Source organism: Bubalus kerabau, chromosome 7 (assembly GCF_029407905.1).
Source record: "Bubalus kerabau isolate K-KA32 ecotype Philippines breed swamp buffalo chromosome 7, PCC_UOA_SB_1v2, whole genome shotgun sequence".
NCBI classification, from domain to species: Eukaryota; Metazoa; Chordata; class Mammalia; order Artiodactyla; family Bovidae; genus Bubalus; species Bubalus kerabau.
Window position 1 is genome coordinate 121,215,439 of NC_073630.1, and position 16,637 is coordinate 121,232,075.

Sequence of the window (16,637 nt, forward strand, 5' to 3'; positions counted from 1 at the left end):
CCTGGCCCTGGGAGGACCCCGTGGTCCACACACTTGTGATCTGTGACAAAAACAACATACGGGGGTGGGGATGGGACTAAGTGGGAGCACAGTTTTGTAAGCAATTGAAACTGTGCATATTAATTCAGACTAATTATAAATTAAGATGTTACTTGTAATACACAGAACAACCAATAAGATAATAAAAAATATATGTATATATTCCCTCCTCCCCAGAACAAAAATACTTAAGACAAATAGAAAACCAGCAGCAAAGTCGGCGGAAGGAAGTCCTTGTTTATCAGTAATTACACTAAACATAAGTGTACTGAATTCTCTAATAAAATACGCCAAAAAAGTGGAGACCACTCAAATGTTTATCAACTGAGGAAGATAACAAAATGTGTATCTATACAGTGGAATTTTATCCAGCCAAAAAAGGAATGATGCACTGACATATGCTGCAGGATGGATGGACGTTGAACACATTATGCTAAGTGAAGAAAATAGACACAAAGAGCTATGCATTGCATGACTGCATTTAGATACGTTATTAAATAGGCCATGAAAGCCGTACGGCCTATATTAGGTTATTGGGCCATAAAGAAGGCTGAGCACCGAAGAACTGATGCTTTTGAACTGTGGTGTTGGAGAAGACTCTTGACAGTCCCTTGGACTGCAAGGAGATCCAACCAGTCCATTCTAAAGGAGACCAGTCCTGACTATTCACTGGAAGGACTGATGCTGAAGCTGAAGCTCCAATACTTTGGCCACCTGATGGAAAGAGCCAGCTCACTAGAAAAGACCGTGATGCTGGGAAAGATCGAAGGCAGGAGGAGAAGGGGACGACAGAGGATGCGATGGTTGGATGGCATCACCAACTCGATGGACATGAGTTTAAACAAGTTCTGGGAGATGGTGAAGGACCGGAAGCCTGGTGTGCTGCAGTCCATGGGGTCACAAAGTCCATGGGGCCCATGGGGTCAGACACAATTGAGTGAACCACATCATTAATATAGGCAAATTCATGGAGATATTAACCTGCAGATTAATCTGAAGTTGTCAGGGTCTGAGAGGAGGGGGAAATGTGGAGTGCCTGCTAAATGGACACAGGGATCCTTATCAGTTCAGTTCAGTTGTTCAGTCTTGTCCGACTCTTTGCGACCCCATGGACTGCAGCATGCCATGCTTCCTTGTCCACCACCAACTCCCAGAGCTTGCTCAAAGTCATGTCCACTGAGTCGGTGATGCCATCCAATCACCTCATCCTGCCTTCAATCTTTCCCAGCTTCAGGGTCTTTTCTAATGAGTCAGTTCTTCACATCAGGTGGCCAAAGTTTTGGAGTTTGAGCTTCAGCATCAGTCCTTCCAGTGAATATTCAGGACTGATTTCCTTTAGGATTGAGTGGTTTGCAGTCCAGGGGACTCCCAAGAGTCTTCTCCAACACCACAGTTCAAAAGCATCAGCTTCTCAGACAGATGTGTCTGACACCAGGGGAAAAACGACAGTTGTGTGTCCCCTTACTCCACCTGCTGGCTCTCCATCCTCACCCTGTGCTCACCCCCTGGCTCTGGCTTGCTGTCCACAAGCCCCGTGGCTGCGGGTTCCCTATTCCAGCACCAGGACGGTCTTCCAGGATTATGGCCTTAATCTTGGCCAGAACCATGGCTCTTCAAAGGGACCCCAGGAGAAGACTGATTCCACTGCTTTTACAGAGAAGCACATCAGAATGCTGGACACTGGGTGGATGGCCTAGGCCTGAAGTGAGGCTGCCAGATTTATGTTCTTTCCAGATGAAATGTGGAGCCGCTAGCAACAGGAGACTGGAGATCAAGCCTTGAGCCTGTGGACTGGGAACACTGACTCCAGGACCCGAGACTACCAGAGAACTCCTAACCCTAGGGAATATTAAATAGTGAGCACTCCCACCAAGCAAACCACTTCAATACAAGACCCAGCATCACACAGCTACCAGCAGTACCCTGTGCAGGACACCTCATCCAAACAACAAATAAGACAAAAATACACACCCGATCATCAGCAGGCGGGATTACCACCTCACTCAGCCCTGCCCATCAGAGGAAAAGCAAAGAAACTCAGCACAAATCTCACCCTGTGCGAAGCTTACACAAACCACTGGACCAACCTTATGAGGGCAGAAACCAAAAGGAAGAAGGATTTCAACCTTAAAGCCTGGGAAAAGGAGACTTCAAACACAATAAGCTTTAAAAATAATAATAATGAACAGGCAGAGAAATACAGAACAAATGAAGGAAAAAACTAGAAACACAGAAGTCCAAATAAATGAAGGGGAAATAGGTGAACGACCTGAAAAAGAATTCACAAGCATGATAGTAAAGATGATAAAAAATCTTGCAAACAGAATGAAGAAATCACAAGAATTGATTAACAAAGACCTAAAAGAACTAAAGAATAAACGTACAGAGACAAACATACAATTACTGAAATTAAACATACTCTAGAAGGAATCCACGGAGAAGGCAATGGCACCCCACTCCAGTACTCTTGCTTGGAAAACCCCATGGACAGAGGAGCCTGGTAGGCTGCAGTCCATGGGGTCGCTAAGTCAGACACGACTGAGCAACTTCACTTTCAGTTTTCACTTTCATGCATTGGAGAAGGAAATGACAACCCACTCCAGTGTTCTTGCCTGGAGAATCCCAGGGACGGGGGAGCCTGGTGGGCTGCAGTGCATGGGGTCGCACAGAGTTGGACACGACCGAAGTGACTTAGCAGTAGCAGCAGTAGCAGAAGGAATCCGTAGCAGGATATCTGAAGCAAAGAACAGATCAGTGAGCTGGAAGATAAAATGGTGGAAATAACTGCTGAAGAGCAGAATACAGTAAAAAGAATGAAAAGAACTGAGGCTAGTCTCAGAGACCTCTGGAACAAAATCAAATGTGCCAACATTTGAGTTATAGCGATCCCGGAAGAAGAAGAGAAAAAGAAAGGGTATGAGAAAAATTTTGAAGAGATTATAGTAGAAAATTTTCCCAATAGGGAAAAGGAAATAGTCAATCAAGTCCAAGAGGTGCAAAGAGTCCCATACAGGATAAACGCAAGGAGAAACACACCACAGTTCAAAAGCATCAGCTTCTCAGACAGATGTGTCTGACGCCAGGGGAAAAATTACAGTTGTGTGGCCCTTACTCCACTTGCTGGCTCTCCATCCTCACCCTGTGCTCACCCCCTGGCTTATACTAATCAACTAACAAAAATTAAACACAAAGAAAGAATACTAAAAGCAGCAAGGGAGAAGCAACAAGTAACATGCAAGGGAAACCCCACACAATTAACAGCTGACCTTTCAGCAGAAACCCTGCAGGCCAGAAGGGAACGGCAGGATATATTTAAATACTGAAAGGGGAAAATCTACAACCAAGATTACTCTACCTGGCAAGGGTTTCATTCAAAATTCATGGAGAAATCAAAAGCTTTTCAGACAAGCAAAAGTTAAGAGAATTCAGCACCACCAAACTAGCTTTACAGCAAACGTTAAAGGGACTTATACAGTCAGGAGACACAAGAGAAGAGAAGGACCCTCAAAAACAAGCCCAAAACCATTAAGAAAGCTGCAATAGGGACACATATATTAATAATTACTTTAAATGTAAATGGATTAAATGCTCCAATCAAAACACACAGACTGGCTGAAGGGATACAAAAACAAGACCAAAATACATGCCACCTACAAGAAACCCACTTTAGACCTAAAGATGCATATAGACCAAAAGTGAGAGGATGGGAAAATAGATTCCATGCAAATGGAAAGCAAAAGAAAGCTGGAGAAGCAATCCTCATATCAAACAAAACAGACCTTAAAATAAAGACTATTATAAGAGATAAAGAAGGACACTACATAATGATCAAGGGATCAATCCAAAAGGAAGGCATAACAATTTAAATATCCATGCACCAGGTCACGGCATCTGGCCCCATCACTTCATGGCAAGTAGATGGGGAAACAGTGGCAGACTTTATTTTTGGGGCTTCAGAATCACTGCAGGCAGTGACTGCAGCCACGAAATTAAAAGACGCTTGCTCCTTGGAAGAAAATTTATACCAACCTAGATGGCATATTAAAAAGCAGAAACATTACTTTGCCAACAAATGTCCATCTAGTCAAGGCTATGATTTTTTCCAGTAGTCATGTATGGATGTGAGATTTGCACTACAAAGAAAGCTGAGCACCAAAGAATTGATGCTTTTGAACTGTAGTGTTGGAGAAGACTCTTGAGAGTCCCTTGGACTGCAAGGAGATCCAACCAGTCCATTATAAAGGAAATCAGTCCTGAATATTCACTGGAAGGACTGATGTTGAAGCTGAAATTCAATACTTTGGCCACCTGATGTGAAGATCTGATGTTGGGAAAGACTGAAGGCGGGAGGAGAAGGGGACAACAGAGGATGAGATGGTTGGATGGCATCACCGACTCAATGGACATGAGTTTGAGTAAACTCTGGGAGTTGGTGATGGACAGGGAAGCCTGGCATGCTGCAGTCCATGGGGTCACAAAGAGTCAGACACGACTGAACGACTAAACTGAACTGAACTGATGCACCCAACATAGGAGCACCTCAATACATGAGACAAACACTGACGGACATAGAAGGAGAAATTGATTGTCACACAGTAATAGCAGACTCTAACACCCCACTCACACCAATGGACAGATCAGCAAAACAAAGTTACTAAGGAAAAACAAGTCTTAAATGATACATTAGACGAGACGGATCTCATCGATATCTTCAGGATTTTCCATCCAAACGCAAATGAATACACCTTCTTCTCAAGTGCACATGGAACATTCTCCAGGATAGACCACATCTTGGGTCACAAATCAAACCTCAGTAAATTTAAGAAAATTGAAATAGTATCAAGCATCTTTTCTGACCACAATGCTTTTGCATTGTGCAAAATTGAAATACTATCAATGCATACTTTCTGACCACTTTTGATATCAATTACAAGAAAAAAAACTGTAAAAAAAAAACACATGGAGATTAAATAATATATTTCTAAATAACAACCAGGTTACTGAAAAATCAAAAGGGCAATCAAAAAATGCCTAGAAACAAATGGCAAGGAAAACACAAGTCAAAACCTATGGGATGCAGCAAAAACAGTCCTAAGAGGGAAGTTTATAGCAACACTATCCTACCTTTAGAAACAAGAAAAACATCGAATAGACAACCTAACTTTACACCTAAAACAACTGGAAAAAGAAGAACAAAATCCCCCAAAAATTAGCAGAAGGAAAGAAATAATAAAGATCAGAGCAGAAATAAGTGAAAAAGAAATGAAAGAAACAATAGTTAAGATTAATAAAACTAAAAGCTGGTTCTTCGAGAAGGTAAACAAAATTGACAAACCTTTAGCCAGACCCATCAAGAAAAAATGAGAAGAATGAAATCAACAAAATTAGAAATTAAAAAGGAGAGGTTACAACAGACAATGAAGAAATACAAAGGATTACAAGAGACTATTATGAACAACTATATGGCAATAAAATGGATAACCTGGAAGAAATGAACAGATTCTTAGAAAAGTTCTATCTTCCATGACTGAACCAGGAAGAAATAGAAATTATGAACAACCCAATTACTAGCACTGAAATCAAAACTGTGATTAAAAAAATCTGCCAAAAAACAAAAGCCCAGGATGTGATGGCTTCACAGGTGAATTCTATCAAACATTTAGAGAAGATCTAATGCCTATTCTTCTAAGACTCCTTCAAAACATTGCAGAAGAAGGAACACTTCCAAACTCATTCTACAAGGCCACCATCACCCTGATACCAAAACCAGACAAAGACAATACAAAAAAAGAAAACTACAGGCCAATATCACTGATGAACATAGATGCAAAAATCCTCAACAAAATTCTAGCAAACAGAATTCAACAACACATTAAAAAGCTCATACACCATGATCAAGTTGGGTTTATTCCAGGGGTGCAAGGATTCTTCAATATACACAAATCAATCAATGTGATACATCATATTAACAAATTGAAAGATAAAAACCAAATGATAATCTCAATAGATGCAGAAAAAGCCTTTGATAAAATTCAGCACCCATTTTTGATTAAAACTCTTCAAAAAATGAGCATAGAGGGAACCTACCTCAACATAGGAAAGGCCATATATGAGAAGCCCACAGCAAACACTATTCTCAATGGTAAAAAACTGAAAGCATCCCCCTAAGATCAGGAACAAGACAAGAGTGTCCACTCCCACCACTCTTATTCAACATAGTTCTGGAAGTCCTGGCTACAGCATTCAGAGAAGAAAAAGAAATAAAAGGAATCCAGATCGGAAAAGAGAAGGTAAAGCTCTCACTGTTTGCAGATGACATGATACTGTACATAGAACACCCTAAAGACACCATCAGAAAATTACTAGAGCTAATCAGTGAATTTAGCAAAGTCACAGGATACAAAACCAATACACACAAATCACTTGCATTCCTATACACTAACAAGGAAAAATCATAAAGAGAAATTAAAGAATCAGTCCCATTCACCACTGCAACAAAAAGAATAAAATATCTAGGAATAAACCTACCTAAGGAGACAAAAGAACTGTACACAGAAAATTATGACACTGATTAAAGAAATGAAGGACGACAGAAACAGATGGAGAGAGAGTCCATGCTCCTGGGTAGGAAGAATCAACGTTGTGAAAATGACTATGGTACCAAGTGCAAACCACAGACTCAGTGTCCCTGTCAGATCACCAGCGGCATGCCCACAGGACCAGAACAAAAAATCTCACAATTCTTGTGCAAACACAAAAGGCCCTGAATAGCCAAAGCAGTGTTGACAAAGAATGGAGCTGGAGGAAGAGATCATCCTCACTTCAGATTATACTACAAAGCTGCAGTCATCAAGACAGTATGGTACTGGCACAAAAACAGAAATATAGACCAACAGAATAAGATAGAAAGCCCGGAAATAAACTCATGCATCTATGGGTACCTTATTTTTGACAAAGGAGGCAAGAATATAAAATGGGGCAAAGACAGCCTCTCCAATAAGTGGTACTTGGAAAACTGGACAGCCACATGTGAAGGAGTGAAATTAGAACACTTCCTAACACCATACACAAAGATAAACTCTAAATGGATTAACGACCTAAATGTAAGACCAGAAACTATAAAACTCTTAGAGGAAAACATAGGCAGGACACTTGATGACATAAATCAAAGCAAGATCCTGAATGACCCACCTTCTAGAGTAATGGAAATAAAAACAAAAGTAAGCAAGTGGGACCTGATTAAACTTAGAAGAAAAGCAAAGGAAACTATAAGCAAGGTGAAAAGATAACCCTCAGATTGGGAGAAAATAATAGCAAATGAAACAACCAACAAAGGGTTAATCTCCAAAATATACAAGCAGCTCATGCAGCTCAATACAAGAAAAACAGACAACCAATCAAAGAGTGGGGAAAAGAACTAAACAGACATGTCTCCAAAGAAGACATACAGATGGCTAACAAACACATGAAAAGATGCTCAACATCGCTCATTATTCAGTTCAGTTCAGTCGCTCAGTCGTGTCCAACTCTTTGCGACCCCATGAATCGCAGCACGCCAGGCCTCCCTGTCCATCACCATCTCCCAGAGTTCACTCAAACTCACGTCCATCGAGTTGGTGATGCCATCCAGCCATCTCATCCTCTGTCATCCCCTTCTCCTCCTGCCCCCAATCCTTCCCAGCATGAGTCTTTTCCAATGAGTCAACTCTTCGCATGAGGTGGCCAAAGTACTGGAGTTTCAGCTTTAGCATCATTCTTTCCAAAGAATACCCAGGGCTGATCTCCTTTAGGATGGACTGGTTGGATCTCCTTGCAGTCCAAGGGACTCTCAAGAGTCTTCTCCAATACCACAGTTCAAAAGCATCAATTCTTCGGTGCTCAACTTTCTTCACAGTCCAACTCTTGCATCCATACACCACAGGAAAAACCATAGCCTTGACTAGATGGACCTTTGTTGGCAAAGTAACGTCTCTGCTTTTGAATATGCTATCTAGGTTGATCATAACTTTCCTTCCAAGGAGTAAGCATCTTTTAATTTCATGGCTGCAGTCACCATCTGCAGTGATTTTGGAGCCCCCAAAAATAAAGTCTGATACTGTTTCCACATCTATTTCCCATGAAGTGATGGGACCAGATGCTTATTATTAGAGAAATGCAAATCAAAACTACCATGAGATATCACTTCACACTGGTCGGAATCAGTTCAGTTCAGTTGCTCAGTCGTGTCCAACTCTTTGCGACCCCATGAATCATAGCATGCCAGGCCTCCCTATCCATCACCAACTCCTGGAGTTTACCCAAACTCATGTCCATCAAGTCAGTGATGCCATCCAGCCATCTCATCCTCTGTCGTCCCCTTCTCCTCCTGGTCAGAATAGCCATCATCAAAAAGTCTACAAACAATAAATGCTGGAGAGATTGTGGAGAAAAGAGAACCTTCTTTCACTGTTGGTGGCAATGTAAATTGATACAACCACTATGGAAGACAGTATGGAGATTCCTTTAAAAGCTAGGAATAAAACCACTATACGATCCAGCAATCCCACTCCTAGGCATACATCCTGAGGAAACCAAATTTGAAAAGGAATATGTACCCCAATGTTCATTGCAGCATTATTTACAATAGCTAGAATGGCGAAGCAACCTAAATGTCCATTGACAAATGAATGGATAAAGAAGTTTTGGTACATATACACAATGGAATATTACTCAGCCATAAAAGGAATACATTTGAGTCAGTTCTAATGAGGTGGATGAACCTAGAGCCCGTTATACAGAATGAAGTAAGTCAGAAAGAGAAAGATAAATATCGTATACTAATGCATATGTGCGAATCTAGAAAGATGGTACCGAAGAATTTATTTGCAGGGCAGCACTGGAGAAACAGACATAGAGAACAGACTTATGGACGGGGGAGAGGGCAGGAGAGGGTGAACTGTATGGAGAGAGTCCCGTGGAAGCTCACACTACCATATGTAAAATAGAGAGCCAATGAGAATTTGCTGTATGTCTTAGGGAACTCAAACAGGGGCTGTGTATCAACCTAGATACAGAGGGGTGGGATGGGGAGGGAGCTGGGAGGGAGGTTCAAGAGGGAGGGGACGTATCTATGGCTGATTCACATTGTGGTTTGACAGAAAACAACAAAATTCTATTAAGAAGTTATCCTTCAATTAAAAAACAAATCAATTTTTTAAAAAAGCATCAACTCTTCAGCTCTCAGCTTTCTTTATGGTCCAGCTCTCACATCCGTACATGACCACTGGAAAAACCATAGCTTTGACCATACGGACCTTTGTTGGCAAAGTAACATCTCTGCTTTTTAATATGCTGTCTAGTTTGGTCATAGCTTTTCTTTCTAGGAGTAAGCGTCTTTTAATGTCACGGCTGCAGTCACCATCTGCAGTGATTTTGTAGCCCAAGGAAAGAAAGTCAGCCACTGTTTCCCCATCTATTTCCCATGAAGTGATGGGACCAGATGCCATGATCTTCGTTTTCTGAATGTTGAGCTTTAAGCCAACTTTTTCACTCTTCACTTTCACTTTCATCAAGAGGCTTTTGAGTTCCTCTTCACTTTCTGCCATAAGGGTGGTGTCATCCGCATATCTGAGGTTATTGATATTTCTCCCGGCAATCTTGATTCCAGCTTGTACTTCTTCCAGCCCAGCGTTTCTCATGATGTACTCTGCATAGAAGTTAAATAAGTAGGGTGACAATATACAGCTTTGATGTACTCCTTTTCCTATGTGGAACCAGTCTGTTGTTCCATGTCCAGTTCTAACTGTTGCTTCCTGACCTGCATATAGGTTTCTTAAGAGGCAGGTCAGGTGGTCTGGTATTCCCATCTCTTTCAGAATTTTCTACAGTTTATTGTGATCCACACAGTCAAAGGCTTTGGCATAGTCAATAAAGCAGAAATAAATGTTTTTCTGGAACTCTCTTGCTTTTTTGATGATCCAGCGGATGTTGGCAATTTGATCTCTGCTTCCTCTGCCTTTTCTAAATCCAGCTTGAACATCTGGAAGTTCTCGTTTCACATACTGTTGAAGCCTAGCTTGGAGAATTTTGAGCATTACTTTGCTAGCGTGTGAGATGAGTGCAATTGTGTGGTAGTTTGAACATTCTTTGGCATTGCCTTTCTTTGGGATTGGAATGAAAGCTGACCTTTTCCAGTCCTGTGGCCACTGCTGAGTTTTCCAAATTTGCTGGCATATTGAGTGTAGCACTTTCACAGCATTATCTTTTCGGATTTGAAATATCTCAGCTGGAATTCCACCATTTCCACTAGCTTTGTTCGTAGTGATGATTCCTAAGGCCCACTTGACTTCGTACTCCAGGATGTCTCATTCTAGGTGAGTGATCATGCCATCGTGGTTATCTGCATCATTGAGATCTTTTTTGTATAGTTCTGTGTATTCTTGCCATCTCTTAATATCTTCTGTTTCTTTTCAGTCCATTCTGTTTCTGTCCTTTACTGAGCCCATTTTTACATGAAGTGTTCACTTGGTACATCTAATTTTCTTGAAGAGATCTCTAGTTTTTCACATTCTATTGTTTTCCTCTTTCTGTGCATTGATTTCTTATCTCTCCTTGCTATTCTTTAGAACTCTGCATTGAGATGGGTATATATTTCCTTTTCTCCTTTGCCTTATGCTTCTCTTCTTTTCTCAGCTATTTATAAGGCCTCCTCAGACAACCATTTTGCTTTTTTGCATTCCTTTTTCTTGGGGATGGTTTTGGTCACCACGTCCTGTACAATGTTATGAACCTCCACCCATAATTCTTCACACACTCTGTCTACCAGATCTAATTCCTTGAATCTATTTCTCACTTCCACTGTATAATCATAAGGGATTTGATTTAGGTCATACCTGAATCATCTGTTGGTTTTACCTACTTTCTTCAGTTTAAGTCTGAATTTTGCAATGAGGAGTTCATGATCTGAGCCACAGTCAGCTCTTAGGGGGTGATGAAAATGGTCTAGAATTGTATAGTGTGATGGTTGCATAGCACCGAATGTACTAGAAGCCACTGAATTGTCCACTTCAAAATGACTGAATTTTCTTTGTGGATTCTATGTGGATTTCCTCTGGACGGAAAAAAAAATGTTTGTTAGATTTTATAAACATTGCTTGTATTTATTGTGATGATTCAGTGAAAATTTTTCATTCATTGTTAATGTGTTCAATGTTAATATGTTTTCTAATGATACAGCACTCTTACTTCCCTGAAACAAACTTAATTTGGTGCAATTATTTTTGATACATATCGACAGATTTGATTTGTTAATGTTTTGATAATTTCATATTTCTGTTTCTAAATATGACTAGTCTGTATTTTTAAAAATTTCATTGTAACATCTGGGTTGATGTCTCAAGATTATTTGGGTAGCCTTCCTACTTCTTAATTACCTGAAATACTTTGATAAGATTTGGATTACCTGCTTGTTAAATATTTGATAGAACTTTTCTTTAAGCCATCTGCACTTTAGGATGGGGGTAGATCTTTAAACTGGTAATTCATTTTCTTTGCCGTTATTGGGCTATTTGGGTATTCTATTGTTTCTTGAGTGAGTTTTTTGCTTTGTTTGTTTTAGTGTTTTTTTGGCCTCGTGGCTTGCAAGATCTTACCTCCTCAACCAGGGATGGGACCCACACCCCCTGTGTTGAAAGTATGAAGTCTTGAACCACTGGACCACCAGGGAATTCCCTGAGGGAGTTTTGATGAGTTTAATTTTTAAGAGAATATTTTGTATTTGATTTAAGCTTTGAATTTGTTGGCAAAGTCGGTTGCAGTGTCTTCTTTTGATTTTAAAAATCTCTGTTTTGTCTGTGGTTATGTCTCATTGTTCATTCCTAACATTGTTTAGCACAGCCTTCTTTCCTCATTTCTTCTTCAATCTTGCCACAATATGACTTTTGTAGTTCATATTAGTTTTCAATTGTTGTGTAACAAGGTTACATCGAAACTCAGTGACAGAAAATCAGTAACTGGGGTTAGGAAATAGCTGGATTTGGTTTTCTTCATCCACTTTGGCAAGTGATTTTTTTAAAAAGTGGCCAATTTTCTCTGTTTAATTTTAATGTGATTATTGCTTGCTATTGCTCTTGTTCAGTCCCGAAGTCATGTCTGACTTTTTGTGACCCAGTGGACTGCAGCACACCACGCTTCCCTGTCCTTCACCATCTCCCAGAGTTTGCTTAAATTCATGTCTATTTAGTCAATGATGCCATCCAATCATCTCATCCTCTGTCATCCCCTTCTCCTGTCCTCAATCTTTCCCAGCATCAGGGTCTTTTCCAATAAGTCAGCTCTTTGCACCAGATGGCCAAAGTACTGGAGTTTCAGTTACAGTTCAGTTCTTCCAATGAATATTCAGTGTTAGTTTCCTTTAGCATTGACTAGTTTGATCTCCTTGCAGTCCAAGGGACTCTCAAGAGTCTTCTCCAGCACCACAGTTCGAAAGCATTAATTCTTCAGCACTCAGCCCTCTTTGTGGTCCAACTGCAGCAGTCCAACTCGCTCAGTGGGACACGACTGAGCGGCTGAGTGCACAGCTCCAGCAGGGCCTGAGCCCCTCGCCTCAGCAGCCCAGGCCCATGGGCCTCCTGCTTTGTGTTCCTCCAGAGGGTGCCCCCCGTGAGGGCCCTTGTCTCAGGCGGGCCGGTGTGGGTGTCAAGACTGACACCCTGAGGCTCTGAGACCAGCCTTCCGGGCCTGTCCGTCCACATGCACTCTGCTTGTGTCCGGCTTCCTCATGAATTGGCTCCATGTTTTGTCTCTGCAAGTTCTGCGGCAGCAGGCCTGGGGCTCCTCATCATGGGGAATGCCAGAGCTGCAAGTCTCCTTTGCTTTACTTCTAAGATCTCTCTGGTCTTATCTTCAGCACGTTCACCATTCCCCTCTGTACTGGCTTTCTAGCATTGCCATATCAAAGCACTGCAGACTGGCTGGCTTACAGAACAGACGTTTAGTGGCTCAGTTCTTGAGGCCAAGGTGGCAGCAGAGGGGTGCCTACTGAGGTGTGAGGAGGGGAGTCTGTCCTGGCTTCTCCACTCACCCTGAGGGATGCTGGAGTCCTTAGCTTCACTGATCTCTGCCCACATCCTCACAGTGTCTTCTCCCGGGACGTCTGGTAGCTCCATCCTCTCCTCTTATGAGGACACCAGTCACAGTTAGGGCCCACCTTGCTGACCTCACCTCTCTCCAGATAAGGAAACACTTGGTGGTATATGGGGTTGGGACCACAGCACGTGACCAGCAGGGCTGGGGCACAGTTCCATCCATAAGTGTCCCTGTCACCCGGACTCAGCGGATACCTCACGAGTTCCAGGCTTTCACTGAACTCACCCACGGGACGCGTCTCAAGAGGACCTGCATGGTGGGACCCCTTCTCCCTCACCACCCAAGGTGGCATCCCCACACTCAAGGAGAGCCTCCTCAGTCGGGAGCTGGGCAGGGTCTTGCTGTGTGTGGGCCCTCCACACGCCTTGCACACAAGGGCGTTAGAAGCAGCTTTGGGGCAACACGCCGTGTTTCATGGAGTCCTAGACAGCCTGCTAGACCGCCGACTTTTATCCCACTTATGATCAAAGAGATGGGACCTGGTCCAGCAGGGGAGAGCACCACCCCATGGCCACAGCCCCCGTCCACCCCCTTGGAGCCCCCCACAGCCGGCAGTTCCCCTGATGGGAGGTGTTATGAGCCTCCTCCTCTCACAGCTGAAACCCTGAGGCTCGTACACAAGTTCTGGGGCGCTTTGCAGGCTGGATCATGAGCACTGTGGCATCCGTCCGTTTCTGCTTCAGGTGCACCTTCAACGCTTTGTTGACCTGGCCGGCGTCTGGTTGGCAGCCTGGTGCTCCCTTCCAGCAGCTCATCGAAGTTTCCAGGCCCTGCATCAGTGGACCACGAGGTGATGCTGAGGTGGTACAGACCAAGACACCTGTAGCCTGGGGTGCAGTGACGGGCCCTGGGGGAGGCGCTGGCCTCGGAAGGTTGCTCAGGCAGTGGGAGTGAGGATGCGCTGTCCCTCCCAGTTGGTTCCAGTGCGAAGTGACCCGGGAGGGAGTGTGGCTCCCACACATGACAGATGCAAGTATTTAAGTTGAATTCAAGGCTGTGGACGTGGCATGTCCACGACAACCACGAGGTCCACCAGGGCCTCATGATCACAGCTCTGGGCACACGCAGTGGGGAGCCTGGGGCTTTGGGGCCGGAGCCCCGGTGCAAGGAGAGGTGCTCGGGACAGAGGGATGGGGTCAGGAACGTACCCCTGGGCGCAGAACATGCGGAGGGACATGTGCCCGTCTCAGCTGGACCTGGTCCCTCGCACTGGAGCTGCAGCTCGGGACCATGGTGAAAGGGCCCCTCCTGTGGGAGTCCGAAGTCCACTCAGGCTGTGGGAGCCTCCCCTCTCTGCCGCCCTCTCCCCACTGCACGTCCAGGGGCTGCGGTTCCTCCCCCGCTGACCTGCTGGCCCTCCAGCTCCCGGTGGAGGCAGATGGCCGCCCGACCCTGGGGTCCCAGCCCCAAGTCCTCCAGGCCCTGCCACCCGCAGCTGTGGCCGGCCTCTCCTGCTCCTCTGGCCTTCTCCTGGAGGGCTGGGAGGGGCCCCTGCCTTGTGCACCGCCCCTCCTGTCCAGGAGCAGGAGCCGGACCCAGGGCCCTGCCCTTGCGGGCCACAGTCTCCTGCCTCTCCCAGCCATGCCCTGCCTCCTTTTCTGCACTGCCTTCCCAAGATCCCTGCGGGGCTGCCCCTTCCCTGCCTCAGACTCCACACCTGCCCCCTCCTCCCACCTGCCACAACCCTCTGCATGGCCATTTCTGCTGCCTGCCCGCGCCCAAGCAGACCCTCAGGCACACTGACCTCAGTGGTGGTGAAAGTGGGGAGCGGCCCGCGTGCCCTGATGCCGGTGAGAGCAGCCAGAGCCACTCCTGTTCAGCCAGAAGCTGCATCTGAGGCTGCCTTTCAGGCCTGTGGAGGACACAGCTTTCCTGGGGGGCGCCCACGATGTGCCTGCAGGGACCACTGAGCCCAGGGAGAGTGGATGGCCCACAGCAGTGATGGACACGGGGCACATGGCTGGTGTCCACACTGCCCACTGGTTTAGAAATTATGCAGGATCTGAACAACATTCAGAGTGGCTCAGAGATAGGATCTTTTCTTATTCACAGAGAGAAAAGGAAAATATTAACTTTTGGCATTAGAAAAATTCTAGCATTCCTTAAGAAGCCTGGACTGCAGGGGCAACCGGTCTGGTGACCTTGTGGCGGGGTCTGGTCTCTTCCCGAAAGAACCAACACATTCCAGTCTTCTTGGGCCCATCTCTGTAGAGGGCTGTTAGGGAGGCAGAGCTGAAGCCCCAGGATGTATTCTGGGTACACACGCAGGTCCAGCTGAAGGGCTGGGGCTCCTCCCGGGCCCTCCTTCCAGGGGGTGAGTCCTCCTGGGAGGGGGCTTCACCAGGAGGTGAGAGCAGAGCTGGCCGGGTGGGGTGGGTGCTGTCCCAGGTCCAGGCCCGCCCTGCACTGTGGGGAGACAGGGGTGAGCTCCTTCAGGCCTCCTTGCCCGCCAGCCCAGCCTTGGTCTGCAGGGCAGTTCTCTGCAGGCTATTCCGGGTCCTTAGGGCCATGCTCCAAGGTGGGGACGGGTGAGGGGTGTTGGTGCATCAGAGGCGGGAGCCTGTGGCCTGGGTGCCCTGGACTGGTCCTGAGAACGCAGGGAATACGTGTGGGACAGGCACGTGTGGAGGGCTGGTCAGTTCCTCCCATGCCTCCATCCAGTGGTCTCCCTCCTCGAATGCAGAAGGGTGGGGGTGCAGACCCCCTGTCCTCAGGGAACTCACAGGGCAGCGGGAAGGAGGCCCAGACAAAGCTGAGTCCGAAAGCAGGCATGGGGCGTGGAGGAGAAACTGACCACGGGAAGCGGGGGGGACGGGAAGGCAGCAGAAACCGCAGATGCGGCAGGAGGGAGGAGGATGCCAGGATGGAGCACGGGCCAGGCACGGAAGGAAGGCTGGGGGAGATACAGGTCGCCGGCCCAGGGCTCTGTGACCCGCCCAGTGCGATGAGAAGGCGGCAGGGCTCTGAGCAGGGCACAGTGGAATTCGATTTCCGTTCTCACGCTCACTGTGCAGCTTGCTGGACTGGAGAGGGGCAGGTGACCCCGGGCCAGGGACCGGGGACGGAAGGAGAACCCTGGTCTTGGACAGGAGGGGCTGGAGGAGCCGCTTCAGGGGCCCCATCCCCAGTTAACTGAGAGAACAGGAAGGGTGTGTGGGCCAGACACGCGCCCAGGTCTGGGGTGCCGGGCTTTCCCTTGTGAGTGGTTTTGTGTCTGTGTTCAGGAAAGTTCTCTCAGAGACTTGCTGAATGTTCATTTAACGCTGTTTTCTCATTTCCCCTAAATGTTCTAATTAATCCAATTTGGGAGGTAATCTCACAGGTGAGTACCAAGCGCGAGTTTAAAAGCATCTGTTCTGTGGATAGCTACCCGGTTCCCCTGTCGTCGCTTATCAAACCCACCCACACTTTCTCGCTGGCTTGTGGATCTGCAGGATGCATAGAGGCCAGCTGCTCTCAGGACGGCTCCTCAC